The sequence below is a fragment of the Tachyglossus aculeatus genome, chromosome 7, assembly GCF_015852505.1.
Source record: "Tachyglossus aculeatus isolate mTacAcu1 chromosome 7, mTacAcu1.pri, whole genome shotgun sequence".
Taxonomy (NCBI): Eukaryota; Metazoa; Chordata; class Mammalia; order Monotremata; family Tachyglossidae; genus Tachyglossus; species Tachyglossus aculeatus.
Genome location: NC_052072.1, coordinates 40,843,225 through 40,869,435, shown reverse-complemented (window position 1 = coordinate 40,869,435; position 26,211 = coordinate 40,843,225).

Here is a 26,211-nt window from a genome sequence, read left to right as displayed (position 1 = left end):
CAGGAAGAAGATGTTAAAAGAACAGACAAATGGCAGTGTTTTGCACAAAGCCATGGCATGTCTGCACCAGGATTACAGCATGCACTTCTTTGTGCCCCATTTTAGGAAGGAATTAATAAAGCTGGAGAAGCCACAGAAAAGACAGGACAAGATGATCAGGAAGATGAAGAAGCCTTCCAATTAGGAATGAAAATACTAGTATTATACGGTCATCTTCAGTCTTGAAGACAGAGGTTGAGAGAGGATATTATTAAAGTTAGGAAAGTTGGGATCAGGGCAAGCACAAAATTGTTGATCATGCCACAGCAGGGAAACAGTAAGTTTAAAATGAATGCTTGTGCACACTGTCAGTTTTAAATACAGGTAGGAGGAGTAGTTATAACATTCATTGAGTTGCTATCAAGTGTAATTTTCTAAATTAACAAATAGAATTTATTACCATAGAATGTTGTCCATTCTGCAAATGTCAATACTTCAAAAGGGGTTTGCATAAACTCATGGACAAGAGCTTTGAAATGGGCTACAAGAGGGAAACTGAAGGATAAAAAAATAGGGATGCTAGATGGGAAGCATTAGGATAGATCTGGGGACAGAAATAGATATAGAGAAAAAAGGTAGGGATGTTAGATGATACATCTCTCAACATAAGGAAACATTTTCAGTTAGAAACCGTTCCTTCAGGTAACCTGTGGCCATTGACAGAGAAAAAATACTAAATTGAGTGTTGGTCTGATTTAGTAAGAACAGATATTAGAGTATCATGTTTTGATATTCATAAATGAAAAAACATAAATGACAAAAATGCACATCAAAGATCTTTGTTTCACAAGAATCCTCAACAAAATGTTAGCTATATATAAAGGTCAATAGTGAGACTTTTGAGAAGGGCTATGATGTGATATAGTTTGCATTACAAAATGATTGGCAATCCTGCATAAATTACAGCAGGGAAAGCTTGGATTCAAAACAGGCCCTGCTGAAATGATACAATTGGGTAGTGATTAGGATTTGAACTAAAATTAGTCTCTTCAAAATTTCACTTGTCCCATCTGTGAAATATTATTGAAGAAGAATTGGCAGGATTTTCTGACAGATTGAATGTGGGGGAGGAAGGGAGAGAGAGTCAAAGGTAACACCAAGGTTATGGATGGATAGGACAGACAGGATGGTATTTGTGCTGAGAGTGATGGGGGAGATAAGAAAAAGAAAAGGATTAAGAGAGAAAAAGCAGAGTTTAGTTTTCTACATTAAATTCAAAGGGGAGTCTTAACAAAGGAGTTAGATTTCACAAAATATGGGCTACTTGCTGGGAAACTGTTCCAAAGATACACTTTGTTCTGGCTTCCCTCATGGAGAGATGGGCCTCCGGACTGTAAGCTCATTGTAGGCAGGGAATGTGTCTGTTTATTGTTATACTGTACTTTCCCATGTGCTTAGTAGAGTTCTCTGCACACAGTAAGCACAGCATATCAGTATTGGTCCTTCTAGCATTATAGGAGATCCCCACACAACAAAATCCCATGTTTGAAGGCAGGGATCAGGTCTATGTAAATTCGTTGAGGGTAGGGATCATGCTGGAGGAACAAATTTAAAATCCATTTCCACCTAGTAGAAAACCTAGTGTCTGTTTTTATCCAATAAGTGGAAGGATGGCAGCAGCTCACCCTTAGATTATAAACCCCTTAAAGGCCAGGGTGTTTTTTTTTTTGTTCTTCCTAGTGGTTAGTGACAGTAGTCTGCACAAATAAATTCTACTACTACTGCAAGTCAACTAACTCTACTGTACTATTCCAGGTGCTTAGTACAGTGCTCTGCACAGAGTATGTGCTCAATAAATGTCACTGATGGAAGTGAAGCTTAGAGAAACAGTGTGGTCTAGTGGAAAGAGCATGGGCCTGTCAGAGGAACTCGGATCTAATCCTGACAAACACTTGTCTGCTGTGTGATTTTGAGCAAGTCATTTAACTTCTCTGTGCCTCAGTTACCTCTTCTGCTAAATGGGGATTAAGACTGTGATTCCTCTATGTGACAGGGACAGGAACAGGGACTGGGTCTAAACTGATTATCTTGTGTCTACCACAGTCCTTAGTACAGTGCTTGGCATAGAGTAAATTCTTATCAAATACCACTAAAAAGAGCTTGATGTCTTGTCACCAAACTCTTGGGTTTTTATCGTTATTTTTTGTGGTGGTGGTGGGAGAGGGGGTTATGGTATTTGTTAAGCACTTACTATGTGCCAGCCACTATATTAAGCTCTGGGTTAGATACCAGCTAATCAGGTTGGACATAGTCCATGTCCTAGTTGGGACTCACAGTCTTAATCTCCACTTTACAGATGAGGCAATTGAGGCACAGGGAATTTAAATGCTCAAGATCACACAGCAGGCAAATGGCAGAGCCAGAATTAGAACTTGAATCCTCTGATTCCCAGGCCAGTGCTCTTTCCAATAGGCCATGCTGCTTCTTGTTAGCCAAATTAACAAAAACAAAGCTATCCTTCTTGATTCTGCTTTCTGCTTCTTCGTCTGTCATTGGATAGTATACTGCTTAGATAATAATAATAATAATTATGGTATTTGTTAAGTGCTTTCTATGTGCCAAGTACTGTTCTAAGTGCTGGGATATATACAGGGTAATCAGGTTTTCCCACTTGGGGCTCACACTTTTAATCCCCATTGTACAGATGAGGTAACTGAGGCACAGAGAAGTTAAGTTACTTGCCCAAGGTCACACAGCCTACAAGTGGTGCAGCAGGATTAGAAACCACGCCCTCTGACTCTCAAGCCTGTGCTCTTTCCACTAAGCCATGCTACTTCTCTAAAATAACAATAATGGTAGTTATGGCACTTGTTAAGCACTTACTATGTACCAAGCATGTTCTAAGCACTGGGATAGTTACAAGGCAATCAGGTTGTCACATGGGGGGCTCACAGTTTTAATCCCCATTTTCCAGATGAGGTAACTGAGGCACAAAGTAAGTGACTTGCCCAAATTCACACAGCAGACAAGTGGCAGAGCTGGGATTAGAACTCATGTCTTTCTGACTCCCAAACCTGTGCTGTGCCCACTAAACTATGCCGCTTCTCTAACAGAATCTGATTATGACTTTCCGTTTTCTGAATCTGATGAAATGCTCAATTTAAGAATGCACTGCTTACACCAAACAAGGAAGGTGGTTAATTGCCCTAAAAATTGCCTGACTTTTCAAATTCCAACTTGGCTCATCAAATGACAGGACCTGGAGATCTTTCATCTCATAGTACTATAAAATTAGAAAATGAATAAATAGAAATACACCATAGAAATAAAGCATTGAGTCATAGATCATTAGGATGTTGCTATTTACTGGTGATAATAACGGTCATCACCAGAGAACATTACTTGTCCATAAACTAGTCAGATAGAGAATTGACAGCATAACATTGAGAGACACAATACTAACTGACAAAGGACAGCTCAGAGAGAGGTGTTAGGTATGCCTTCTTCTAGAGAAAATTCCCTCTTCAGAATCACATCCCTCATGGATTATTTTTGCAATTAGTCAGACCTTATTCTCTGGTTCAGTGTCTCATGCCTACCAAATCTGCCCTGAACTTGCTTCTAAAGCAAAAATACTCTGCTACCATTATGAATTCCTAGGTCTTAACAATGGTATAATCACAGTGTTCTTGAGCACATACACAAGAATCCCTACAATGATTATTGATTTTTGCAATAAAAAAAGCAAGTTTTTGGTATGTGACTCTTTTATTGAACCTAAATAAAGGCTTACATTAAAAAAAATCCTTAACTACGTTCAAATCCCTTTAGGCACAAAAAGCAATTTCAATCCACTGAAAAGAACTCTGTTCCACTGTGTTTTCACATTTCAGAAAAAGCTTGAGTTAGAGAAAACCACTAACTCTGAAATTCACAGCTCTGGTATTATAATTTTTTCAAATAGATTATTTGTATGTAGAATGCAATCTCCTCCCTAGAATATGTTCAGCCAACAATGGTAAAGGTCGGGTCAGCAGCGTGGCTCAGTGGAAAGAGCATGGGCTTTGGAGTCAGAGGTCATGGGTTCAAATCCAGGCTCCACCAGTTGTCAGCTGTGTGACTTTGGGCAAGTCACTTAACTTCCCGTGCCTCAGTTACCTCATCTGTAAAATGGGGATGAAGACTGTGAGCTCCCCGTGGGGCAACCTGATCACCTTGTAACCTCCCCAGCACTTAGAACAGTGCTTTGTACATAGTAAGCGCTTAATAAATGCCATTATTATTATTATTATTATTATTATTATTATTATTATTTTCTACTAGATCCATACTGGGAAGCAGCGTGGCTCAGTGGAAAGAGCCCGGGTTTGGGAGGCAGAGGTCATGGGTTTGAATCCCAGTTCCGCCACTCGTCAGCTGTGTGAATTTGAGCAAGTCACTTCACTTCTCTGGGCCTCAGTTCCCTCATCTGTAAAATGGGGATGAAGACTGTGAGCCCCACGTGTGACAACCTGGTCACCTTGTATCCTCCCCAGTGCTTAGAACAGTGTTTTGCACATAGTAAGCGCTTAACTAATGCCATTATTTATTTTTTATTTTACTGAGTCATCAATGGAGATCACTGGCTCTGCAGTCAGAGAGGAACTGTCTCTTACTTTGTGACTTGGACCAAAGAACCTCTTCCAGTCTCAGTTTTCCCATTTGCAAAATGGTAATAATTGCATTCCTTTCCTCTATTCAATTGGCCGAAGATCCCTTTATAGTGTTAGATACAGCATTATATAAGTGCTGCCTCAGAGATGCTGTATTTCCCAGATGTGGTAAGAGGCCAACTAACCTGTTTCAGAATTAGGTATTCAATACAGACTAGAGTACATTTTGCTACATTGGTGAAATTCAAATTTTTTTTATTTTTACCTTTGTTTAATTTCTTTTATTGAGTGATAACAGCCTGAGTTAAGTCCATTAATTGTGGTACACTTCCTAATTGAAAAAAACACATCTTGTGATCAGATTTCTGGATGCATTTAAAAATCGCTTCCTTCTGAGCCACCCAGGGTAACACAGAGAGGACAAACACAGCTGTTACAGCAGAGACAGAGCAGACTGTCACGCAGCTTCTAAAACATACAGGCAGGGGGTACAAAAGGCCCTCAGGCTGTCTTGAGGATCATACATTACCCAGAAAATTACGGCTGTAGCAGGAACAGGTCATGCAAAAAGTGCTAATTACAATCGTATTCTTGTGTCCTTTGGGCAATTAGTTTGTCACCTTAGTATATATTTTAGAACGAGGAACTGTTATTAAAGTGGCAATTTGACAAGGCCTACAGTTGGGAGAAAGTAAAATCTAACAGTGACAATGATTTTCCAATAGAACTCTCAGAACTTGCAGGGCTTAAATTGGACTGGGTCTTTCAGACATTCTAATCCAGTACCCGTTAATAATGGGCACAGAGAAAGTAGCATATTAGCTGGTTCAGGATTAGAGCACATAGATCATTTATTTTATCTCCCGTGGTACAGAAGCAGTAGCAAGGCTGGAAAGAGAACTTGGGGATCTTGAATCATGTTTTTGGGGTGTGTGTTTCCCTTGGAATTTCATCTTATTTTTTATAATACATTTTTCTGAATTAAATGGCTTTGAATTTTACTCCCATCTTGAAAAGTATTAGTTACTCCACTCAATTTAGCGTTACTTGTAAATTTGATGAATCAGTTCTTGATTTTTTTCCAAGTTATCAATGATAAAGATATTAACTAGAACCAATACATGAACTGCTCCCAGAATCAGCACACCACCTTTCTCCCAGGCTAGCATTAAATGATTTGTTGACAATTCTTTGGGTGTGACCCTGGATTGAGGCACTCAACTCATAGTGTGGGACAGATCTAAGAGCTTTATTGTGGGCTCAACTAGACAACATCACCCCGACTGGTTTGATTACTCACCTCAAGCTTTCATTCATTCATTCAATCACATTTATTGAGCACTCAATGTGTGCAAGAGCACTGTACTAAGCGGTTGGGAGAGTACAATGCAACAATAAAGCAGACACATTCCCAGCCCACAATGAGTTTACATGCATCATCAATTTATCTGCTCATGGTTAAAAAATAAGGTACTAATGAAATCCTGGTTTGTGCACACAAAACAAGCAAGTAACACATGTGGGCTGAGGCTGCTAAATGGAAGTGTATTTTTTTTTAGCACCTAGTATAATGTTTGGTTCCCCTCTCCAAGTTGCACCTGGATTGATTGATTGATTGATTGACGATTGATTGATTGGAGAGTTTTCAGTACTCTCCAGTCTTGACTATGGGAGGGAGAGTCAAGCAGAGGCATATCCATTCCATTCCTAGCTTGGGCAGTGGCTAGCAAGTGGAAGGCAATCTGCTACAAGTCAGAATTCACCTATGCTGAGTAGCAGCAGCACAGGAGAGAGTTGAGGGTGGAGACTCAAGTTTATCGCGGGGAAGGAAGCAATGGTAAACCACTTCCATATTTTTACCAAGAAAACTCTATGGATACACTACCAGAATGATTGCAGATGGAGGTGGGGCGTTCTGGGAGGGATTTGTCCATCCATTGTGTTGCTGTGGGTTGGAGATCACTCGTCAGCACGAGACAAGACAGTAATGTTTGGCATATCATAGTGTGCTTTCAAAGCAGAGAATCTGTCCTCATGGTTTGCTTTTTAACTCTTGAGGAAATGACCACAAAAGGCCAGGAACATGAAAAATGGCAATGCACGTAGATCTGATGATGTAACTACAGAGGCCTACTAAAAAAATGATTGCACTGTTAAAGCACCAGGAGGAGTTTTTTTCCTCCACATATGAAATACTGAGACTACGCTACATGATCTTAAAGGGACCATTAGCATCATCATTTGCACAGTGAAAGTGTACCATGAAGTGAAAGCCCCATAGTAGGTAGCCTTTTATCCTGCCATTTCCACTATCTTTACTATCATATCCCCTATCTGTAATGTGTTCCAATATCTGTTTTCCCCCTTCTAGACTCTAAACTCCTTGTGGGCAGGGATCATGTCTACCAACTCTACTGTATTGTTCTCTCCCAACTGTTTAGTCCAGTGCTCTGCACACAGTGAGTTCTCAATAAATATCATTGACAGAAGTACATATAGCAGCATCTCACTATTCTATATTACTGGAAAGATCCTAGTGGGAATCCTTCTAGAAGGACTGTTGAAACCTCTGTTTAGTTTAATAGCAAGACTGTTAAGCATTCTCCTCCTTAATCAATCAGTGGTATTTATTGAGCATTTATTATGCATGGAGCACTGTACTAAAAGCTTGAGAGAGTTCAATGCAACAGGATTAGCAGACATGATCCCTGCCCATAGTGATGGACATGACAAAAATCTTGGAGTGTATATAAAAATTGTCAGTCGGGCGGTATTTTTGAACCATCTACTCCTTAACTCATTAGTTTCTGATTTTCCCAGGACATGAATTTCTTCAACACAACCATCTCATAAGTGACTTTCACGTATATATCATATATTGGAAGCAGCATGGAGCAGTGGGTAGAACATAGGCCTGGGCGTCTAAATGTCCTGGGTTCTAATCCCAGCTCCTCCATTTGTCTGCTGTGTGACCTTGGGCAAGTCACTTCACTTCCCTGGGCCTCGGTTGCCACATTTGTAAAATGGGGATTGAGACTTTGAGCTCCATGTGGGACAGGGACCACCGATTTGCTTTTATCCACACCAGTGCTTAATACAATGCCAGGTACATAGTATGTACCTAACAAGTATCCTCCCTTCAAAGCCCTACTTTCCTCCCTTCAAAGCCCTATTGAGAGCTCACCTCCTCCAGGAAGCCTTCCCAGACTGAGCCCCCTTTTTCCTCTCCTCCTCCCCATCGCACCCCATATGCTACCTCCTTCCTATCCCCACAGCACTTGTATATATTTGTATATATCTATTACTCTATTTTACTTGTACATATGTACTACTCTATTTTATTAATGATATTCATATAGCTGTAATTCTATTTATTCCGATGGTTTTGACACTTGTCTACCTGTTTTGTTTTGTTGTCTGTCTTCCCCCTTCTAGACTGTGAGCCCATTGTTGGGAAGGAACCATCTCTATATGTTGCCAACTTGTACTTCCCAAGCGCTTAGTACAGTGCTCTGCACACAGTAAGCGCTTAATAAATATGATTGAATGAATGAATAACAAATACCATAAAATGATTATTATTGTATCAATTAACAAATAAAAGCACTAGCTAGGAATGAGATACTAGATAAAAATATGCAAATGGGAACATCAACAACAAATGAAAGGAGAAAGTCAATACGGTTTAGATTGGCTGATGGAATGACAAAGCTAAAAAATCTGGGTGGTGAGCATGTTTCCTGAAGAATTTGTATATGGATTGATTATCAGCATGAATAAACAAATAGAACACACAAGCTTTTACCAGGAGTTACAGCACTGTCATCATCATTAGGAAACTGAGGGCTCCAATAGAATTCTACTATCCAGGCAGTTCTTTGATGTTGCAAGGATAGATAAAGAACTAGAAAACCAAATCTTGAAGTCTTCATTTCATTCTGGAAACTTCTCTGACTGGTGATGATGAGTTTCAATACAAACTAAAGATCTATAGAGTAGTAGTGATGTTCAACTTCCTGAAATGTTGTGTAACCTGAACTGATTATATCCTATCAGCGTTACCTGTATGTCATACTTAACATCAATCATTCAATCAATCGTATTTGAAAACTGCCTATTAAGTCATGGTGTTATATATAGCACTGCATCGGCATTAAGATGCAATCATTTCAGCCACAAATTTCAGCAGTTTCAGCCTGCAAGTACAAACCCTATGCATGTGCTTTGCAAAGTGCTGCACTTCTGCCAACCTATTAGTGTGCTGCACTCCGTGTCCCAACAGGAATGCAACTGGTGGGCCAGAGATAGTGCCAGTGGTGCTGAGCAAACCACTAGCACTGTAGACAAGAGAAGCAGTGTGGTCTAGTGGAACGAGCATTGGCCTGTGAGTTAGCAGTTCTGGGTTCTAATCACGGCTCTGCCACTCGTGTGCTTGTGGCCTTGGGCAAGTCACTTAACTTATCCGTGTCTCAGTTACCTCATCTGGAAAATGGGGATTAACAGTCTGAGCCCCATGTGGAACAGGGACTAATGTCCAACCTGATTAACGTATAGCTACCCCTGCACTTAGAACAGTGGGTGGAACAGCACTTAATAAGTACCATTATATTATTATTATTATTATCACCATAAAAAATAAAAAGAAGGAGTGGGAGAAAAGGAAATGAGGGTTTAGTCAGGGAAGGCCTCTGGGAGGTTGTGTTTTTAATAAGGCTTTGAAGGTGAGAACAGTGATCATCTGTTGGATATGAAGTGGGAGGTAAATCCAGGCCAGAGGCGAAATGTGAGCAAGGAGTTGGTGGTAAGTTAGACATGATCTAGGATGACTTTAGAGGAATGAAGTGTGTGGGCTGGGTTGTAGTAGGAAATCATGGAATAGGGATAGGAGGGGGTAAGGCAAGTGAGTGCTTTAAAACCTATGGTAAGGAGTTTCTGTTTGATGCAGAGGTGGATGGGAAACCACTGGAGATTTTTAAGGAGTGGATAAACATGGAGTGAACATTTTTACAGAAAAATGATCTGGGAAGCTGAGTGAAGTATGGACTGAAATGGGTAGAGACAGGAGGCAGGGAGGTCATCAAGGAGGCTAATATAGTAATCATGGTGAGATAGGATAAGTGCTTGTATTAACATAAGCTGTTTCTGTGGAGTGGAAAGGGCAGATTTTAGCAATGTTGTGAAGGCTGAATCAACAGGATTTGATGACAGATTAAATATGTGAGTTGACTGAGAGATGAGTCAAGGATAACACCAAGCATACAGGCTTATGAGAGGGAGAATGGTGGTGCTGTCTACAGTGATGGGAAAGTCAGGGAGAAGACAAGGTTTGGGTGGGAATATAAGATGTTCTATTTTGGACATGTTAAGTTTGAAGTGTCAGTGGGACATCCAAGAGGAGATGCCTTGGAGGCAGGAGAAAATACAAGACTGAAGAGAAGGAGAGAAATCTCCCAAATCTACATAGAGATGGTAATGAATTGCCAACAATAAAATCCTGGAGCAAAGTTAGTATACAGCCACTGAATCAATACTTACCGCAACCTAACTGTGCCTAAATGAGATGCTTCTGAATGGATAACTGTAACATGCCCAAACAACTGCTCTGTAGTGAGCTGGTGATCAAATTGAGGAATAAAGGAAACATAGAGAAGTAGCGTGGCTCAATGGAAAGAACACGGGCTTGGGAGTCAGAGGTCATGGGTTCAAATCCTGGCTCTGCCAATTGTCAGCTGTGTGACTTTGGACAAGTCACTTAACTTCTCTGTGCCTCAGTTACCTCATCTATAAATTGGGGATTAAGACTGTGAGCCCCATGTGGGACAACCTGATCACCTTGTATCCTCCTCAGCACTTAGAACAGTGCTTTGCACATAGTAAGTGTTTAGTAAATGCCATAATTATTATTATTATTTTATGGATATAGAGAAGTGCAGCTTCCAAAAGTGTAGCATGTTAGCTACATGCTGCATCAGACATTAGTCTAACATTCTGCCATCTAGAAATGAGTGGTTTGTTTTGAACAGAAGCTTTAGGAGAAGTGTCAGAGTTACACTAATCTGAAAACAGTGCCTCATTTGCAAACAAGAAATCTATCAACAAAACAGAGGGTGGTCTTTGTGATAAGGAAAGGTCAGTCATATTTTAGCCTGTGCAAACCTAATCAATAACAGATTGATCTTTCAACACATAGAACAGCTATACGGAGTTCTCCAATAATGAGGGGGTTGTATTATTGCTAAAGGGAAATTGCTCTGTGGTATTCATCTGATCTATGCCATGGGCTTGTACACAACAAGCACATGTATACACACACACAAGCAGTTTCTTCAGTTTTGTGTTGCATCAAACACAAGAGAAGCAGAAGCAACATGGCCGGGTGGCAAGAACACTGGCTTGGGAGTCAGGGGACATGGGTTCTAATCCCGCATCTGCCACTTTCTGCCATGTGACCTTGGGCAAGTTATTTTACTTCTCTGTGCCTCAGTTACTCCATCTGTAAAATGGGCGTTAAGACTGTGAGCCCCACATGGGACAACATGATTACCTTGTGTCTACCCCAGTGCTTAGAAAAATGCTTGGCACATAATAAGCGCTTAGTAAATGCCATAATCATTATTATTATCAAACCCAAAGGAATATTGTTGGAAAGACATTATCTTATTTCTAATCACATACTAGCCAAAATACATTCTGAATACGTTATAACATAACTGAGTGTGTGTGTGTTTGTATATATGCAAGTAATGTCACTGCATTTTCTACTTTATGTAATGGTTCCTACACATACATTTTTCTGCTCAAATACTTTGAATAAATATTTTCCCCTATTATTTGAATATTTTAGAATGTTTCATCCTACAGATACTTAGTTCATGGAACGGTGAAGGTCAGCTGAGCAATGTTGAATTATACCATCAACAAATTGTCTCAGTGATGTCAAACACTCCAAACCCCAAGTCACTTTCCAAATCAGATTTAACCAGGGATGATACCTCTTTACATCTAATGCTGACAAAGCCAGCCTTGCTTGATACATTTTTCATGCTGAAAAGATACCCTTGTTTGTTCTTATTAAGAGAATTCTACGTAATTTATTGGAAACAGTTTAGTTTATTTGCACCAGCAGAGCATATCATTTCACATGCTGCTTTGGCAGTGTTTTGTGTGTTATTCTTTTTAAACTTTAGGTATCAAAATATGTTATTACAAGACTTTACAATTGTGTTTGATATGGGACTTCTCATTTAATCAAATACTTTTCATTCTACCAATCCTAAACTGTTATAAATTATCTGGGATATAACTATTGTTTTTTTAATTTTCCACAGAGATGTAGCGTTAGGATTCATTGAGCATAACTCTGGAAGCAACTGTGAAGTCCAACCCCTTGCTGGAGCACAGACTGTAAGTTGTGTCAATTAATCAATCAACAATCAATTAATGCTATTTATTGAGTCCTAACTCTGTGCATAGCACTGTGCTAAGCATTTGAGAAAGTAGAATAGAGTTGGTAGACTTGATCCCTACCCTCAACAAATTTACAATCTAATGGTTGAGGCAGACATTAAAATAAGTTACAGGCAGGGGAACCGTAGAGATACGGATATGTACATTTAGTGTTTGGGGTGAAAGTTGGGGTAGGGTGATTATTAAAGTTCTTACGGTTCATAGATGCAAATGCATAAACATCACAGAATGGAGAGGAAATAGGGTGGAGAAATGAAAGATTAGTCAGAGAAGGCTAAGCTCTCTTCAACGTGTCCTAGTAGATAGAGCACAGTCCTGGGATTCAGAATACCTGGGTTCTAATTCCACCTCTGCTACTTGCTTGATGTGTATCCTTGGGCAAGTCTTCTAACTTTTCTGTACCTCAGTTTTTTCATCAGTAAAATTAGCATTAAGAAACCACTCTCCCCCTCTACTTAGACTATGAGATCAATGAAGGAGACAGGGACTGTGTCCAACCTAATCATCTTGTTTCTTCTCAACCAATCTATCTCAGTGTTAGAGATATACTTGGCACATAGTAACCACTTAACAAATACCAGTTATTATTTTTAAGACTTCTTGGAAGATATATGATTTTAGTAATGCTTTGAAGATGGGGAGCATAGTTATCTGTCAGATATTAAGGGGGCGGAGTTCTTGAAAGAAGGGAGTAATTGAATGAGGTGTCAGTTGACAGAGGAGATTGAAGCATATTATATAGGATGGTGTTAGAAGTGTGGAGTTTGTGGGCTTGTTTATAGTGGGAGAGGAGTGAGTTGAGTAGCTGATTAAGTGCCTTAAATCTGTTGATGAAGGATTTCTGTTCAGTGGCAACTATTGGAGATTTTTGAGGAGTTGAGAGAACTTGCAGAATTATTTTTTAAAAAATAATTTGGGCAGCAGAAGTCTAGATTAAAGAGGGGAGAGGTAGCAGGCAGGGAGGTCGATGAAGAGGCTGAATAATTGAGACAGGATATGGCAAATGCTTGGACTATCATGGTAGCAGTTTGGATAGTGGGGAAGGGACAAATTCCAGAGATATTTTGAAGGTAGAACCAAAGGATTTGGTTATTGAATTATCCATTCAAACAACAGACCAACCTTCAAATAATAAGATTCCATACTGTTGATCATTAGAGAAGCAGTAATGTTATCCAGCAGCAACCTGGAGGCCTGGTAGGTTTTTTTTTAACACTATATTGTTCACTCTGCCATAAGAAAACATGAGAAGGTTCCAAAACATCTGCTTTCTCATATTAAACGAAGCTCATTAAGTAGCCATTGTGTGATAGAATATCAGAATATGGAGAGGCAATTAAATTTCAGCAATTAAGAAAGAAGGGTACCACCAGTTGTGTATGTGCTATTTGTGTAAGTGGTCAACATTAAAATATTAAAATTAATGAAGAAGCAAATTTTCTGTTGACAACTTATGAACAAGAGTGCTAAGTATTCTTCACACTGCAAGCATCATTTGCAAAGTGATTCAGCAACTCTCTGAGAAATAGTTTGTCAGGCAGTCATCAGTCCTGTGGTCTTTCCACTGATGCCACTAGAAAATGGTTTGATTAGAAACCTCAGAGTTCAAAACGCTATGTGCAATAAAGCAATGAATGTAATATCAACATTTTGCAGCTACTTAGGATCCCTACAACAAAAATGATCCAAAAGGAAGCCTGAATTATGACATGACTATCAAGCTAAGGACTGTGGGTTGGGAGGTGGTTGTTCATACTGTCCACAAGGTATACAACCATCACTGTTGCTCTAAAGAGTTCTCTAAGCCCACAGTTGTGTTGGATGGTAGTCTTAGGGTTTCCGTATCCCTGATCCCAGTGGGCAGGTATTGTGTCTACAAACTCTGGTCAATCAATGGCATTTACTGAGCACTTACTGCAGAGTACTATACTAAGTGCTTGGGAGAGTATAATACAATAGTGCTGACAGATACGTTCTCTGGCTACAGAAAGCTTACAGTGAAGAGGGGTCTTCCCTGTCTGCAGTAATTCCTTTCTCTCCATATGAAACTCCCTTTCATATCAAATTTGCTGATCAATCAATCAATCAAACAATGGTATTTATTGAGTGCATACTGTCTGCAGAGCCCTATACTAAGCACTTGAGAGAGAACACTACAATAGCACACAACACAACAGTAAAAAGAGCATGTGCCTGGGAGTCAAAAGATCCGGGTCCTAATCCTGGCTCTGCCACTTGTTTGCTGTGTGATCCTGGACAAGTCACTAAACTTCTCTGTGTCTCAGTTTCCTCACCTTTAAAATGGGGAGTAAGACTGTGAGCCCTATACGGGACAGGGAATGGGTCCTACCTGATTACCCCGTGTCTACCTCAGCGCTTATTACAGTACTTGGCAAAAAGTAAGCTCTTAACAAATATCAATAAAAAAGGCATTCCCTCAATAGTCTCATCTTTCTGATCGTCATCCCCTAGCAGTCTTGTTCTTGTCTACTTATCATTTATTCATCTAATTGCTTATTCCTGTGTTTATTATTTTCGTCTAATTCTCTAACACTGATTGAAAGTTTGGTAGTTTTTGTGCGCACTTGTTATCTCCAATAGATGGAAAACTCCTCAAAGACACAGGCTATATCTTTAATTTCTATCCTATGTTCTTAAATGTCTAGTGCATTGCTTCACACCAATGAAGTGTTCAATAAATGCTTTTGTAGATAATGATGTTGAAGAAAGCTTTATTCAGTGAGTTCTGACTCAGCAGGTATGGTCTAATAATTATACAGCTCACAATCTTTCCAGATTGCTTCTTCAGCTTATGACTTTCTGTAATGTGTGCAAAAGACATTTTGTGCTCCATTTGCATAATAAAATGGGTGAAACATAAATTTGATTTATTGGTCAGGACTGTCTAAAACTGTGTTTAGAAGTGTCAACTGACTTAGTGCTCTTTTACTGTTCAGAGCACTACAAGTATAAAGCCTGCCTATGGGTTTAGGGAATTTATGTGCTGCTTCATTATTGAGGAAGGGGTTAGTAATGCAGTGTAACTGAACTATGAGTCAACATACATAATTTACAGGTACCATTCATTCATTCATCAATCAATGAATCAGTGGCATTTATTGAGCACATACTGTGTGCAGACTACTATATTAATGTCGAGTACAACAGAGACGGCAGATGTCACCCTGCCCACAAAGAGCTTCCAAACTGTTATTTGTATTTTCAATAGTTAAAAACTTGAGCTAAGTGCCTGTTGAAACTCAGGGTAGGTCGGTAGGGAATATGCCTACCAATTCTGTAGTATTGTACTCTCCCAACCACTTAGTACAGTGCTCTGCACAGTAACTGTTTACTAAATACCATTGACTGATATTGCAAGCGTTTGGCTGTTAATTGATTCACCACAAAGTTTCAAAATCGCAAAATTGCAAACTCATAGTTGGTCTATTTGAAAAGCTGAGAATAAAAGGTTTAAGGAGTGAGAGTTATGATATCATGGAGTTGTGATGTGAATGAGGAAACATCTTATCTCAGAGTCTGTTTCAGAGATTATTCTGCTTTTTCAAACAGTTCAGTTCTCTGTATTTACCAAACCATACTTTCTGCATTGCAAACCTCAGTACCCTAGAACAGGAGTCAGCAACCTTTCTATGCCAAGAGCTAAATAAATGAAACCTTTGAAGAGTTAGTGCCTCAAAAGCCAAACATGCAAATTAGCAATATTATTATGTCTTTCTTCATTATGGAGGTGAAATTATGAAAAAATAATGATAATTTAAAATTTAAAAGGGAGAGAGAGAGACCATAGTGTCTAAAGTTCCTCTACTGTTGGGTTGGTTCTAAGATGAACCTGAAATTTCAAGTCAGAGATTTTATGGTTCCAATGATCCTGGACCAATCCAGACCTTCTAGATCACCCTATGATAAAATAAGCCCTCATAGATTCCCCAGGCCAAGCAGGGATGACCCATTTATTTATTTATTCATTCAATCATATTTATTGAGAACTTACTGTGTACAGAACATTGTACTAAGTGCTTGGGAAAGGACAATATAAAAATAAACAGATCCAGAGTTGAGCTAAATCTTCTAGGGTTCCTCTTCATTATAACAGGCATTTGAGGTTCCTGTAGCAGGACTATGTTTTCCTGTGAATTTCACCATCTCCATTTAGGGCTCCGTTAGACCACTGAATTAACAGATCCCCCATTAGGTTTTAAGCTCCTCGAAGACATGGTGTATGTCTTCTATGTTTATTATGTGCTCCCAGATGTCCAGTCTACGGAGAGAAAGAGCTATATAAATACTGGTGATAACGATGTTAGGAACCAATGTCCAGAATGAAAAATCATTTCATTGATAATCTTTCAGGCCACTGCATATTTGATTTAACATTAAATGATGGGGTTATTTGTAAAACTGAAATACTATTTAATTGCATCTCTCTCTTGCTCAGGTTTGCTGCTTCTGTTTCCAGCTCCTTTCTACTTCTGGAACTTCCCTGCTTTTCTTTCTCTGAAAAGGGTTATATCTTAATATAATGTTATAAATAGTTATCTAGCCAATTAGTTAAGAACAAAGTTGACAAAGAAATGCCAAGAAAATTTGAAGGAACTTCCTACTGTTAGAATACTTACAGCGGGGAGATAAAATGAAATGACTAGATCCAAGTAAAACCTCACAGATTTGGATGTCATCAAAAGAGAGTTTGCTCTTCTTTAGACCAAGGCTTTATTGTTCAGTAATGTAACTATAATGTTTCCTGTTGAAACCAACCACAAAAAATAGCTGTTGTGGAGCCTAGCTCCAAAACAAAGAGAAAAGAGTTTGTTTGAGATTATCACAGGGGCAGAGTCTAAGGAAAAGAGAGATGGGATGTGGCAAGGAGATGGTAAAGCAGAGAGAATAATAACTATGGTATTTGTTAAGCACTTACTATATGCAAAGCACTGTACTAAGCACTGGGGTGGGTACAAGCAAATTGGGTGCAGCTGCTGTCCCATGTGGGTCTCACGGTCTCAATCCCCATTTTACAGATGAGGTAACTCTGGTCTCACAAACTCAATCCCCATTTTACAGATGAGGTAACTGAGGCACAGAGATGTGATGTGACTTTCCTAAGGCCTCAAAGCAGACAAGTGGAGGATTTGAACGCATGACCTTCAGATTCCCAGGTCCATGCTCTTACCCATTATGCTATGCTGCTTCCACAGAAGGCAAAGAACTAAAAAGGGAGAAGGAAAAAGTCACAGAATAAGGCATATGGTTAGAGTTTCAAGAAATCTGTGAAATCTTTTCATTGAAGCCGAATTTTGAAAGATAGTAATAATGAATAATTATGGTATATTTTTAAATGTTTACTAGGTGCCAAGCACTGTTCTAAGTGCTGGGGTAGATGCAAGGTAATCAGGTTGTCCCATGTGTGATTCACAGTCTTAATCCCCATTTTACAGATGAAGTAACTGAGGCACAGAGAAGTTAAGTGACTTGCCCAAAGTCACACAGCAGAGAAGTAGCAGAGCTAGGATTAGAACCCCCACTCTCTGTCTTCCAAGCCTTTGCTCTTGCCACTAGGTCATGCTGCTTCCCATCTAAAGTAGATTAAGAATTTCCAAGGTATTTGTTTCTCCTGTTGAGGTGGATTACATACGTGTCTATTTAAAGGGAGTTAATAATTTTTTTAGCATTTCACACTTTTTCTTCTGTGAAAACTAACTCCCAAAATAGGTTTTCTTGCTTAGGTATTTCCTGGAGTGTTCCTTTTCATGTTTGACTTTGTAGTCTACAGCGAAAGGAAATGAAGCCACTGAACTAAAATGAAGTATTAGTCATCAGAGACCCAAAACTGAGGATATTTTTTGTTCTAGTCTAAGTTACGAAAAATGTCTGCACAAAGGGTTAACAGCTTTTTTCCAATGCAATCTTTGGAAGAATAGTGTTGATAAATTACGACATCTGGTAATGTCGCCCTTCTCTTCCAAAAATATTAAATTACAGCAAAGGCATTAGGGTGAGGAGAATTTTATGGATTTGAGTAACACCAGATGAGCAGCTGGTTTGGAATTAAATAATAGGATTGCATTATTTAGATTTAAGAGGGATTTGAAAAAAAAAACTAGCCCCTGACTGAATAGTGATTTAATAATGCAAGAGCAGAAGATGGTGCTTTGGTTGATGTAATTGCAAAAGCTCTATGAAGGTTGGTGGAAAAAAAGGAAATAAATATTGTTCAAAGCTTTGGAAGCTGAAATATGCCAAATAAATTTAGAAATTAACCACAATCCGGGAATGAAACTTCTCCAAATATACATTAACACAAATAGTTCTATGCCTGCCAGAAAGGTAATTTGACATACTCATAATGCATGAAATTCTAGAAGAGATATGGACTGAACTAACAAGTGATGGAAATAGCAGAGTAAAATCCATGTGTAAATAGCAAATCCAAGACATCAGAACCAATTATTGCCTCTTTTTCAGGAACACATTTTTCAATTCCCAAATTCCTCCCTTGGCAAGTCCAGTTGAAATTAACTCCAAGAATAGTAGAATTGAACAGAAATTGGATAGCAGTGGAATCAAAATTCACATCAAGAATGGCCTTGATCGAATTAATGATTAAGATGACTAGGTTCTCAGGGGCCCCAGAAAAGAAGGGTATGTGATCTCTAGAGAGTTGAACAGCCAATGGGAAGGAGCTAAAATGAGGAGAGAGACCAAGACAGGGTGAAAGAGAGAGAAAGAAAATCTGAGAGGATGGAGATAATAGTGATAACAATAATAATAATGATAAATCGTTATGTGATAAGCACTGTACTAAGTCCTGGGATAGATACAAGATAATATCAAAATCTAAGTAGGAGGAAAAACAGACTTTGAATTGCCATTTTTGCAGATGAGGGAAATGAGACACAGAGAAATGAAGTGACTTGCACAAGGTCACACAGCAGGTAAGTGGCAGAACCAGAATTAGAACCCAGGTCCTCTGACTCCTAGGACCATGATTTTCCATTAGGCATGAGGTTTGAAGTCACATGTAAGGAGTTTCTGCTTGGAATGAAATGGCTCTATGAGTGTAAGGCTTAGGGCCTTAGCCATCCCAGCACTCCAACATCATCAATATTACCTCTGTATCTCTCTTTTACCAGCTCCAGGGGACTGAGTTCACTGCTGGATATCAGGAGATGGTCTGAATGGGAAGTCCCCCTTTTTTCTATAGTATTTGTTAAGCACTTATTATGTGCCAGTCACAGTTCCAAGTGCTGGGGTAGATGCAAGCTAATCAAGTTGGACATGGTTACTGTCTCGCCTAGATAGGGCTAACACTCTTAATCTCCATTTTACAGAGGAGGTAACTGAGGCACAGAGAAGTGAATTGGCATGCCCAATGTCACATAGCAGACATAATAATAACAATAAAAATAATGGTGGTATTTTTAAGTGCTTATTGTGCTTCAGGGACTGTACTAAGTGCTGGAGTGGATACAAGGAAATCTGGTTGGGCACAGTCCCTGTCCCACATAGAGTTCACAGTTTTAATCCCCGTTTTACAGATGAGGTAACTGAGGCACAGTGAAATAAAGTGACTTCCCCCAGGCCATACGACAAACAAGTGGCAGAGCCAGAATTAGAACCCATGACCTTTTGATTCCCAGGTCCATGCTTTATCCACTATGCTATGCTAATAATAATAATGATGATGGCATTTATTAAGTGCTTACTATGTGCAAAACACTATTCTAAGCACTGGGGAGGTTACAAGGTGATCAGGTTGTCCCACGTGAGGCTCACAGTCTTAATCCCCATTTTACAGATGAGGAAACTGAGGCACAGAGATGTTAAGTGACTTGCCCAAAGTCACACAGCCGACAAGTGATGGAGCTGGGATTTGAACCCATGCCCTCTGACTCCTAAGCCCGTGCTCTTTCCACTGAGCCACGCTGATTCTCCTTCTCTCTCTTCTTTTTTTTGGAGGAAAAATATGTATGTATCACAGTGCCAACAGCCACTGGCATCTCTCTACCATCTTTAATATTATACAACACTCGTTCAGCTTCCAACTAGGAAACTCAGCACTCTGATCGCTCCCATAGCATTCATAAATGCAATCTTTTGCCTGTTACCCACACTGTTTACTCTTTAGTCTGTAACAGTGTCCAACACAATGCCCTAGTCTTTTTTGGTGGCAGTCAGCCTAAGGGCTCTCAGTAAATATCACTGGGAAAATTGAGATGTGAGGCACCTAGAACTCCAAAGTTTCCAATGCCTTCTAAGCTCTCCTTTACTCTTCTCTCACTCCTTTCTGCATCACTCAGACATGCTTCCTTTATTCATCCTCCCTCCCAGCCCCACAGCACTTTTCATACTGTACATATCTGTAATTTATTTATTTATACTGGTGTCTGTTTCCCAATGGAGCCCAAGAAAGAGACTGAAAAGGTGCCACCAGAGAGATGAGAACCACTTCTATTTCTACTTCTCTTCTTCTCTCTCTATGTATATATACTCTAATTCTTCATTAGAATTCAGAAAAATAAAGACAAAATGTACAATGTATATTTTTATGCTAAGGTTTTTCTAAGAGCCTAATCACCATGGTGACAGGTGGCTGAGAAATGCCTATATATGCATTGTACTTTTATTTAGGTAAGGAAGGCTGTTTATTCTCTCAATGAAGTCCTTTTAAGATAAATGACAAATAATTTGTTGAAGATTAAGGATTTTCTCAAGGATTGAATGAAAAGGTGACTCACAACCTATAAGTCAGTTCAAACAAGGATTAAAAATATTTCTAGTTTGAGGGAGATAGAACAGGATTCACAGTTCCAAGTCCTCTGAAAACCTTTCTTCCTTTAGGGCTACTCAACATCTTGCTGACTCTAATTTTCATGACTGGGATTTTGCATTTCTAGATTCTGTCAGGCCTAGTGCTTAATTATACAAGAAAGGGTGATTCCATGGTACTTCAGAAAAGGGCATCTATAATCTCTTCAGCCATATTTAAAAGGGATAAAATCTTTCTGTTGGTAATGCCATCTTTGAGTATATATGTGAGTATATAGATACTTGTATATGACTATTAAGTTTACATCAATCCCCAGATTCCACTTTTGCTACCCTGGAGATAGGCATATTATTATTTGGGTAGAGTTAAATAAGGAACCAAACTCATTTTCACTCACTTTTAATTGCTAACATTTTCCCATAACTAGTGTGTTCAATGAACCCTAGACGGCATGATGGCCCCAAATCTAAGCAATTCAAAAATTAGCCTGCATGGGAAGTCTAAGACAGCATAAGGGAGAGAAGAATAAAATAATTCAGCACTGGACCTGGGAGATCACATGACCAGAATAGATTGCTTTCATTTTTCAGTAGCTGTGATTAAATATCATTAGATGAAAGTTCACTGACAGAATTTAAGGAATGTCACATTTATAGCAGCATCTAAGTGTTCAATTACTTTCAGGTGTCCCTGGATTTCATCTGACCTCACCTAAGTAATTCATTTTATATTGTATTCTTGTCCATATAGTCTCAAAATAATAATCTTTCATCCTAATTTGTACAATTTGCAAACATGAACCCAAATGTGCAGCCATCCCATATGCTGCTTTTAATAATAAGAAAAAATGTGTGACCAAACTTAAATATACCAATCAATATTTCAAAAACAGGACTTTCTAAATATCCGGTAGTATTGTTCAGATATGTAAGACCGACTAATGATCATACTCCTGTTTTTTGTATCTTAAATAAAAGTTGAATCTCTTTCAAAAGAAGCAGCATGGCCTAGTGGAAAGAGTACAGATCTGGGAGTCAAAGGATCTGGATTCTAATTCCAGCTCCATCACCTACCTTGGACAAGGCACTTAACTCCTCTGTGCCTTAGTTCACTTATCTGCAAAAGGAGGATTCAACACCTGTTCTCCCACCTACTTATATATTCTGTGAGCCCCTTGTGGCATCTGATTATCCTCTATGCACCCCAGTGCATAATACAGTGCTTGATATATAGTAAGCACTTAACAAATGCCACAATTATCATCATTAGTGTTATTATTATCATTATTATTATATTATTAAAAGTAAAAGAAAGCACAGAAAGAGTTTGATATCAACTGGAGTAAGGGAGAGGAAATCTCTGAATCAGTTACTGCTTCCTGCTCAACTCTGCCATTCCTCTTGGGCCAAATTTCAGATGGAGAAAGAAGAAGTTGCTTCTAGTTGTTGGACATGCAGAACAATTTCTATGAACATATCAAGTCTTGAAATCTGACTTATCATTTGATTTGACCACTTGAAGAATGGGTAGCATGCTGTTTTATGGTATTTGTTGAGTGCTTACTATATGTGAAACACTGCTGTAAACACTGGGTAGGTACAGGTCAATTAGGTAGGACACAGTCCCTATCTCGAGTGGGGATCACAGTCTAAAAAAGAGGGAGAACAGGTATTGAATACCCATTTTACTGTTAATGAAATTGAGGCACAGAGAAGTCAATTAACTTGTCCAAGGTCACACAGCAAGCAGTTGGCAGAATCAGGATTAGAACACAGGTCCTCTGTCTTCAAGTTCTGTGTTCTTTCCACTAGGTCACTCTTCTTCTTCACCTGTTCTTTCCCCCACCTCGTTATTCTTATATATTTATATAAGAACTCTGCAGCAACACGAGAGTTGGTGATGGCTAGAGAAGGGAAGCCAGTGGGAGGGCAGAAAGGATGTGATAGGGGCTTTGGGGAAGACAGTCAGATGAAATCAGCTGAGTGAGCCCTACTCAACAGAATCTCCCTGGGTACTCTGTCACTTCTCTCCAATATTTATCTCAACTAGCCCAATTCCTTTGCCACCAGGAAACTAGTAGATGGAGCACGATTGGTCAGAAATTCCTTTCAAACACCCAAGAATTTCTGGTAACCAACTAATAAAGATAATTACTTACCTGAAAAGTGAATTGAGTATTATGGTGAAAGACCCCGAAAATATCAACTCATGTTAATTCTTTGAGGTACTGTAGACTTCAAGCTCGTTGTGAGCAGGGAGCACATCTACTAACTCTGTTGTACTGAACTCTTCCAAGTGCTTAGTACAGTGCTCTGAACATAGTAAGTGCTTGATAAACGTCATTGACTGATTGATTGATTAGTGCAAATTAATTCAACTCATTCTTCCCAAGAGTCATCTATAACAAACTAATTTATTCCCATCACTCTTATTTCCATGCACTTCAATCTACTTTTTCATGCTTCACTTCAGATACCATATTCCCACAGCTATGGGTGAAGTTTATTTTGCTTGTACAGCACTGTCACCTTTCACTTATCGAAGTAGAAATGTGATATAAGTACAACCCATAAAGATCAATGATTTTCCTACTGGGCTCTCATCTAGTATTTTGTCATGACCAATGACTAGTACTTCAAGTTAATGTCAGTGCTGCAAAGCTCAGCCTTAGTCAGAAACTGCACTGGGGAGATTTACTGGCAACTTAGGGCTAAGAGGGAGACAGTGGTAAAGTGGTCAAGGCACCTGGTTTAACCAGGAAAATGATCCAGAAAACGGTGAGAACAAGAGGAAGAAAATGAGCAATATGGGTGGAAAGAATGAACAATGTTAGTCAGAACTTGAGCAGTGTCCACCCAAACTCTCAACAGGAACAGATTCTATCAAAGGACTCTTTTTAGGAATCCTGGGATTGTAATGTAGTCAAGGTCAGAAGTTGAGATGAAAAAGGTTGGTAGAATGTGCTGTGAAATCAAAGTGGTAATTTTGTGTGAAAAACTTCCCACATTTTATGTTGCGGTGGATGCTGATCAATGTTTTATATTTATTCACCTCTGGGTCAAATGAGAATGGACCTTTCACCCATGAAACTCAGTTTGAGCTAAATTATCTCCTAATTAGATGTGAATGTATGTTCAGCTCTCTAATATTGCATGGGAAAAAGTATCTTAATACCCATTTTCTCCATTAGGTTCTAAGTTAGATCATCTCTCTTGTCTTCTTAACAGTTTGTTATGAAGGAATGGTGTGAAAAAATATTGCCCTTTAAGTAGAAAAGTCTCTTTTGGGTACACATCTACGTGTACAAGTCTAGCACCTAAGTATTAGGTGTTAATATAAGGTTAATAATTTAGTAATCATATTCAGATACCTTTAATCAAATACTAATGTCAGCATTTTCCATTGACAGCCTCTGAGATTTCAGGACAGTTTCCAGAGTCAATATCAGTATATCAATATCATTTTTTAATGGCATTTGTTAAGAACTTACTAAGTGTCAGGAACTGTACTAGCAATGGGTTAGATATAAGATAATCAGGTTTGGAAAGAGTCCATGACCCACAGTGGGCTCATAGTCTTATTTGCTATTTAGCAGATAAGGTAAATGGGCACAGTGAAATTATGTGACTTGCCCAAGATAACACAGCAAACAAGTGGCAGGGCCAGGATAAGAACCCAGGTCCTCTGATTCCCAGACTCATGCTCTTTTGACTAGACTTCACTGCTTCTTATTTACTAAGTATCTTCTGTATACAAATGATTGTACTACACACTGGGGAACAATGATGATGATGGAGTCTCTCAGTGAGAAGTCTCAGACCTGAGAATTCAGACTCAAAACCTGTGCAAAGAATTGATCATATTGATAGTGGTTTCTACAGTGACTGTCATACACTCTTGTCCCTGTCAATCACAGACCTGCTGTGACATAGAGTGTAACGAGTGAGTAAGTGGACAGTGGGCAAACATTGAAGTGAACATAAGAGGGTTTTATGCACAGGATTCATTTACAGATGAAGTCACTGCAGTCTGCACAATAATCCAAGGTTGTTGCCTTGGTAGCCACTGTGGTCTTCATTTCCCCCTTTAGATGGTCATATTTCAGGATTTTTGCAGTGTCTGTCCACCTTGAAAAAGGTGTTAGCCAGTCAATCGTGTTTCTTGACCAGAGTACAATATAGCAGTATAACAGACATGTTCCCTGCCCTGCTTGTAGCAGCAGCGTGGCGTAGTGAGAAGAGCACAGGCTTGAGAGTCAGAGATCATGGGTTCTAATCCCCACTATGCCACTTGTCAGCCTTGTGAGTTTGGGCAAGTCACTTAACTTCTCTGTGCCTCAGTTACCTCATCTGTAAAATGGGAATTAAGACTGTGAGCCCCACATGGGACAACCTGATTACCTTGTATCTACCCCAGTGCTTAGAACAGCGCTTGCCACAGAGTAAGTGTTTAACAAATACCATCATGATCATCACAATGAGCTTAATGCTTTGATTAGAAATCTTCAACACAGTTGGCTTAGCTCCACTGGACATTACCCACTTGCAGAGCCAGGACTGGAACCCAGATTTCCTGATTCTCAAGAATCAGGAATTGTTTTCCACTGTACTAGCTGCGGCGGACTTATGACAGAAATGAAAGATGAGATTTCCGACCTTTAAAAATTAACAATCTATTAGGTACAAATGGTCATGATATTAGCCTAGTGGAAAATGCATGGGTCAGGGTGTATAACGATCTGGATTCCAATTCCAGCTCTGCCCCTTACCTGCTGTGTGACCTTGGGCAAGTGATTAAACTTCTCTATGTCTCAGTTTCATTATCTATAAAATGGGGATTAAATACTTGTTCTCTTTTTTACTTAGACTGTGAGCCTCATGTGCAACAAGGACTTTGTCTGACTTGATTATATGATAGCTATCTCAGCACTTAGTGTGGTGCTAGATACATAGTATGCACTTAAAAATACCACAGTTATTATCATTAAGATAGACAGGCTAAGAATCTGTATCAGATGTTCTATATTTTGGTGAGTTGCTCTCAAAAAGTCCTCCAGAAAAATAAAGATACCCGAAGAAATCGAGGCTTTTTTGCTAAGTGATTTGAACTGCTGCTCATTTGGAAAGTGACTCATGCTCAGTGAAAACAGAAATCTAATTTTGTCAAATTAAAAGGCTGAACATTAATCATTTACCATTATTCAATTTGATAACGCATGAGCAACTGCTTTGGATATGCTCACCTCATTGAAAGAATATGCCCCCACTGTGAATCAATCATATTTTTGATAAATACTCAGTAAGCAGGATCTAAATATGAGGACACCAG